Genomic DNA, 7,356 nt, shown 5'->3' on the forward strand with positions numbered 1-7,356 from the left:
CGCGATATAAGCTAAATCACTAAATAAGCTAAACAATACTATACAACGTATCTCGCTGATAAGTAGCGGCAAAAAGGTATAGCCCGATAGAGGGCCTGACAGTTTACAAGACACCTTACTCAGCTCTACTGTTGAATATGATTACGTGAGCAGAGAGAGGATGCAAATTGATATCAATATCTATGCAATTCCTAATCATATTGGCCGATTCAATCACAAATTATAGAAAATGTTCGGACGTCGCGCGGATAGCCGATATAAGCTGAATAACTAAACAGTGAAGCGTGTCTCGCTGAAAAGTAGCGGCAAAATGAGATAGCCTGGTGGCGGGTCTGGGGGGCTGCTTGATAATTAGCCATTGTTTTAATGTTAGTGAAATTGGCATGTGTTCCGCAAAGAAACAATCTATAAAGGTTAATCAACAGTATAACTCAAGCTATATCTCGTGATGTGTGGGGTAATCGTAGCCTACATGTGTATTACGCTAACGGTATCGTCTGCAGGATTCTCTTTCCCCGCTTTTCAGAAGTGTCTCATGACATCCCAATAACAATCTATTCGGACTATAGGTCACTTCATTGTTGGGATTACTCGAGTCACCGTTTTCTTATAACTTGACTTGACTCGAGTCACTTTGCTAAAATGACTTGACTTGACTTGACTCGGCGTATCAGAAATGTGGATTGAGTCGTGACTAGGAACAAAATTCCCGAGTCCATTTCAAGTCATCAGGTAATCGGTGTCGCTAAAATCACTGTATCTTGCATATTTACGGATTGTTCGCGAAACGCTGGTGTAACCCGTGAGAGCGACCAATCATTAAATGATCGTGCGTTTTCTGAGCCTCCATTGTTCTCTCAAAAATAGATTGACCGCAAACGAAGAGATCGAAGCTCACAGCTTACGCTGTCATAATCTAGTTCTAGTAGTAAAGTAATTTAGTAGCAAAATGTCTATTTCTGTTTTCTATCCTTACCTTACGTCTTTGTTTATTGAAATTGAATTAGAATATAGTTTATATAGTCCTCAACCATTGGTGCAGGCCCGAACTGTATCATTTCAATTTGTAAATGGGTAATGTATTGCATCTTATCAATTTGCTTCTTCGTTGTATATTCTCTATTTTGGCTAGTAACTATAGACTGAGGCTATGCAATTACAGTTCTACGTATATGCGAGCGATGCAGCGCCTTCTTGCGTGCATATTTAACTCTATATTCGTTCATCGGCTCGGAATCAATGATCTCTCAATCTGTATTTCAGAGAGCTCGCAAAATGCAAAGACGTAATCATGCCTCATACTTCGAAAAGGCAACTTGACTTGAATTGTGACTTGACTCCTGACTTGACTTGATTTGACTTGACTTGACTCGAAATGGCTCGAGTCACCTCCAAATATCAGGTGACTTGACTTGACTCGAGTCATCTCTAAAAATCGATTGACTTGACTTGACTCGAGTCAAAATGTGCAATGACTCGAAATGACTCGTGACTCGAAGGTAATGACTCGATCCCAACACTGGTTCACTTATGTGAGAATGCATACGTCAACATATGTTTGATCGAGGCCCTATAAAACTGAATTCATGAATCATTTGTTACACCATGCAGCATTCTTATACGCAGCCGTTTCTAATTGCTGCATATTACATTTTATGTGTTTGTTGATATTGACGAAAAGGACTGCATTGAATGAAACGAAACCGATTGTAGGCTACGTTGTTTAATATGAGTGAAACTAGACACGATATTGAGGTGACTGGATGCATGGTCGAGTGATATTTATTCACTGCATTACAGATGCATCATGGACAGCTCAACTGCTGTTATTTCAAAGGCTTATTGGTAAAGGATATCGTATCAGGTAGTCTGGATTGGTAATTGGTCAAACATGCATGCGCTCGAAGCGCGCGTTGTAATTTTATCAGCATATGGCCATGCAATGTTCCCTCTAATTAATGACGAGTCTGCGCAAACACGCCAACTCACTGCGCAGCCCCATAGACAACAGTGCGCAATCAGGCCCCCCATATGGTGATAAGCCTAATTTCTGGGGGGCTTCGCCCCCCCCGGGCCTTACGCATTTTGTCGCTGCTTGTCATCTATATTGGGTATCCGTTTAGTGGGTGTATGGCCTGGACGCGCGAAGCGCGAAAAATTTGTATAATTCATGATTGAATCGGTCAATATGATCGGGAATTGCATATACATTGCTATTAATTTTTATCCTCTCTCTGCTCACGTAACCAGATTTACCGGTAGAGCTGATCGAGTAAGGTGTGTTGGAAAAGGTAGGACCCCTAAATAATAATCAAATATCCTCGGGCGTACCCGTTGGTAATGACTTCAGTACATGATGCTATTTCGTGTCCTCCTATCTGCTGTGTCGAAAGATATTGAAATCGCCCAAACGTACTAAACTAAGACGTACACGATTTCAAATTGTTATTTCTTCTTTGAAAAAGTTGCATAAATTTCCAAAAAATTACTCCATGATTTATGTTTATTCACGAAATAATTTTGGTTCCCCTTCGAGCTCGGGCCGTCCAATTGGGGGGTTTGGGGTGCGGCAATTACGGTCCTGTGCGTAACACCAGACGTGCGTGTATCCATTCGAGTCACATGATTCATTGATAGAATCAAAATACAGCATTTACATTTAGTTTTATTGCATTACACCAGATAATCACATTATGAGTGAAGATGGCGAACTACGCTCTAAACATGATGTGGTCTCGACTTGAAGTTAAGCCATTGAGGGCATTTTTTCTGAAAACCGTCGCGTTTGGGCTTCTGCTGAAATATTTTCGGGATCTGCACCATAGCACACGTGCGACTCAGTGGTGCCGCAAAGGGCTAAGAAGCATTCACCCACCATTGCGATAAACCTCGACATCATGGATATTGCACGTGTTCTGTGGTGCATATTTTGAGGGTGTTTTGGCTACAGTTCGAGTGCGGTGGCTTTCTGAAAAAAATGAATGCTATTTTTTTCCATATTTTACTTCTCTACATATTTTGCAGCGCACACCTTTATCGCTCGAAAAAGAAAAACTCTCACCTAATTTTACAGTTTTTTCTTCTGTTTTCACATGCCCCGACAACAGCCATGTTAAACGAATCGCACTTTTTTGCTAATTTGGCTTGGTGAGGAGATGAGAAACTGCCCATTCGTTTTGCCAATATTAAAAGCGGTCAGTATAAACAGTGCAGAATTATCGAATATTCACTCAACGTTGCCCACACAGGCAAGCAGCTATAGCCAAAACACTCGTAGCGACACAAATAGACGCCTGTAATCGCAAGTACTATAGACCAGAGATGCCACTGAGATATTTTGTAAAAACCCAGATTTGGACGTCAAAAATACCCAGAAAAACCCAGATCTTCTATTTCACTCAAATTTCTATGATATAGCTGTAAAACAGTGACTGAGAGTCATCAAGGACAGTTATACGGACATAGAAGAAGTTTTAGCCCTTGATATTGAGATCCCAACGGTTCATTTCCATCCTATAGTATGCATGTTGCTCAGTTAAATGAGCAAATCCATCGAAATATGATGTTTTCCTCTCGACACATTGCTACCAGGCATTCGGTATGGGGGGTCAATACGTAGTGTATTATATATTCGTAATGTTAGTAACAATGCTAATCCCCATCTATCGTGAGGATGATTGTAGGGTAGTTCTAGTGACTGCGAGCTGACCAGATAGATCGAAGATAGCTTTCGATTCAATAAACCTGGGACAAACACTTTTATCTGGGATGTTTAGTCGAAAAAGAAACTGCCAAATCATGAAATTAAGAGTACGTTTGCATTTAACAAACCCCTCTCACTCTGAATAACTTGCCCGGTTGCCCAAACTGTCTCTCTTTGAGTGTCCCAGTTGAAAGTGAATATACTCTGATGTCAACATGGTAAATTAGTTAGATCAACAATTGGTCTTTCCATGTGAATAAATTGCATACTTTACAGCAGTGAACATGACTTTCTGCCACCTAGTAGTCAGTATTCAATGAAGCTCTATCGCATCACGCCAAGACCTCTCATTTTAATAGTAAATGGGTCTCTTTGGACTCTGCCGTTTCAATAGGCCTGGTTACATGTTCGACTCGACTTGGCGTTCAAGTCGTCTCCAGTGACGTCACGTCTCATCTCCAAGCTGACTCGTTAAAGGGCCCTGTTTACATGATCCTTCAGGAAGCTGTATCGCGGACGACCCGGTGTCGCTTTACCCCTTACAAATATATATTCGTATAGTAAGTTTGGTGGGCAAAGGTACAACGACAATCTGTGTTTGGTCGTACTCTGAAACGTTTCTTATCCTCGAAATTAACGAGGATGATGAGATACTCATAATATCGATATTTGTAGAGGAAAATAATCTTGTTCATATCATGATAGTAGAGGAAAACAACAAGTATAAGTTATCAGCTAGCTTTTTCGGCGTCAACGAAGATGGGCCGTGGAGTATAGGCGGGAGTAACGACTGTTTTGATATGTCAGGCATCACTTGTCGATGCGATTAAAATAAGGTCATTAACACTCAAGTGACCCACTTGCAAACCACATGTGACCTCTAGTTGTTCGGCCGCTCCTCTGTAACAGACTACCCCATGTATGCCGGTGACTTAAGAGTCAGTCACGATACAGGAACTACTGCAGAGATTTTATTGAAGCATCTTGTCGGCATGATATACCAAATAGGAAGTTAACAATACCAAGAATGTCTATAAAAACTGCCATAAAGAGCAATATAGAGCACTACTACTAAATTGCTACCCACCAATTAAACTTTGAGAAGTGCCAATTTCAGCACCCTCACAAACACATAGGCTACCATGAATACAATATCAAAACGGCAAGCTGAAAATCGTGAACACCCGCACGACCGCATCATATCACTATCAGCAGAACACTATAACCCAGAACTAAAAACAAAGCAATAATCCTAACACCGCTGCGCTTCATCATCACCATAGGACCAGGAGAGTCACAAATCTCCATATCATCCACCCGGGCGAGACACCAGCTCCATCCCATCACATGCGCGCTCACATCAGTTTATCCAGTGGAACAGTAGGCCTATGTACGAAATGCAGCAATCGTTCATGTATTCCCGTATAGATATAGCACACTGCAAGGCCGCTTCTTCCACCAGTTCACTATGCATGTCGTAGTCGAATTGTAGTACCGGTACAATCCACATCTCTTCCGAACTGTAGTCTGAGAAGTTGAAATACAGATGCAACGTTTTACCTTGTTAGCCATTTTATGTAGCTGATGACAGCAACTATAGGCTACTACAGATCGAAGCGTCGCAGCCAAATATCATATATAAAACTGCCCTAAAAGAGCACGGTTGCTACTCCGATACAGGTGTACTACATATGATATATTCCATCGTAAACAAGCGAGCACTTACAAAGTAACCCCACTTTTCCTTGCCATGTTTGCCCAATTTCTCAACATCAGATGAAAAACAAGAATTACGATGCCAAGAGCCCGCGCGGCAAAAACCAGCGCCGTCGAACGAAAATCGCCGGACGCCGATGACCAAATACTCAAGCCGATCGTAAACCACATTACACAACAGCTTGAGGCTCGAGTCGACTTGAAGCAGTTTGCCTTTCTCTTTTCATCGAATACGAGAGAGTCGGATCGACGAGTCAGCTTCGAAGCTGACTTAAACCGTCATGTAAATGGGCCTAGTCACAGTGGAATCCGTCGACATTAGAATATCTTACTAATGTAATAATCAATTTTCCGCCGTAAAATTGACCTGACAAACATGATGTTGAAAAAAACCCAGATTTCAAGCACAAAAACGCAGAAACCCAGGTGATGCTCGAAAAACCCAGATCTGGGTGGAAAACCCAGGAGTGGCATCTCTGCTATAGACGGCGAATCGGAATTTTGTGCGATCATCTGTGACGTGACAATAAACCCGTGTCGTGTAAATGGTGACCTGGGCTACCGCGTTAAAACACTGATGTGACGCCTTAATACCGGCAATATGCGGTCATTACTATCAAGACATAGAGTCAGATATAATGATACGTATTTTCAAGTCTGACTGAAGCAAGAACAATATCAGCGTATGACCTTATCGACGGAAGATTCCCGTTCAAGCGAATCGAATAAAACCAGAATTTGTGCTGATGAGAAGCTGATGTTATTTAACGCCCTTCAGTGCACATCAGTTGTAGCATCTCCCGATCAACGTTGGCAAAGAGATGGATTTTTTAAACAATATTGGTGCTTGTACTTGCATATTCTGCATATTATCATTTCTCAACGTACGTGATCAAATTCGCCTGATTGGAAGTGATGACTTCGAAAATCCACGGCATGTAATTGCACAGTAAGTCTTACGCAATGCTCATGCCACGCGGAAAAGACTATTCGTTAGTTTCTCGCAGATTAACTTCGAGCTAGCCCATTGTTCGTTATAACTTTGTCAAACCATGTTATTTCGCCATTCCCAGAAAAGATTGCGCTATTGAAATGATATCAGTATCGCTCACGCGTATACGGGACCATACTAAAAGAAAAATCTCTTTCGTGAGGCGCACGTGATTGCAAATTCTCACGGAGCGCAATATCTACCTTTGCGGGCAGCACTGGTACGTCGGTTTCAGACTTCAGCGATAGCAGTATTTGCCCCTGGCAATGTTCCCTATAATTTTTCACAAGTCTGCGCGCCTGCGCGGTCCCTTGGACAACAGTGCGCAACGACTAAAAAAAGTCATCACTTCGGATTTTTTGTGCGCAACTTAGATTTTCTGTGCGCAGAGACCGTTTCAGCACTGCGCATTTGCGCACGTGCGCAGCTTAGAGGGAACGTTGTGGCCATGTATGGTTCTCTCAAGGTCACAAGTTCTCAATAGGTTCCATTCCAGCTACAGACGGATTTAAATCACATTGGCGTAGAGCAGGGGTCACCAACCCGGTACCCGCGGGCACCAGGTAGCCCGCGAGGACCAGATGTGGTGCCCGCGAGCCTGTTCTGAAAATAGATCGAATAGCAGCATTAGCCAATATTCGTCAGATTATCACCAGTGAGCTTTTAAATAGATAAATTGAGTGATTTAGCTATTGTTGTTTCAATCACACTATAACATGTGACTTGGAAATGACAATACATATATATAAACACTTAAAATGATGATAGCAAATATCCCCAATTACAACTAATAATATACCAACATGTAGCCTAATCGAATCACAAGATATCGAAGACTGAGCACTGAGCATAACCTATACAGGCGACATATGGCGGAATGCTATCCACGGTCTTCTTGAAATGTCGGTGGTGAAGCTGGACAGTGGACATCCAGAACAATGACACA

At 42.1% G+C, this 7,356-nt stretch overlaps 1 long non-coding RNA gene across 1 annotated transcript; it reads right to left on the reverse strand.

Moving 5' to 3' along the window:
- Window positions 1-4,661: 4,661 nt before the first annotated feature.
- On the reverse strand, window positions 4,662-5,711 carry LOC145447164 (uncharacterized). Its single transcript, XR_013917477.1, has 3 exons — window positions 5,430-5,711; window positions 5,021-5,230; window positions 4,662-4,908 (listed from the first exon to the last, which is right to left on the reverse strand). It is a non-coding gene; the product is annotated as an uncharacterized LOC145447164 (long non-coding RNA).
- Between the last annotated feature and the right edge of the window lie 1,645 nt (window positions 5,712-7,356).

The sequence above is a fragment of the Botryllus schlosseri genome, chromosome 9 (assembly GCF_051294905.1).
Source record: "Botryllus schlosseri isolate E-star chromosome 9, Bs_hap1, whole genome shotgun sequence".
In the NCBI taxonomy this organism is placed as follows: Eukaryota; Metazoa; Chordata; class Ascidiacea; order Stolidobranchia; family Styelidae; genus Botryllus; species Botryllus schlosseri.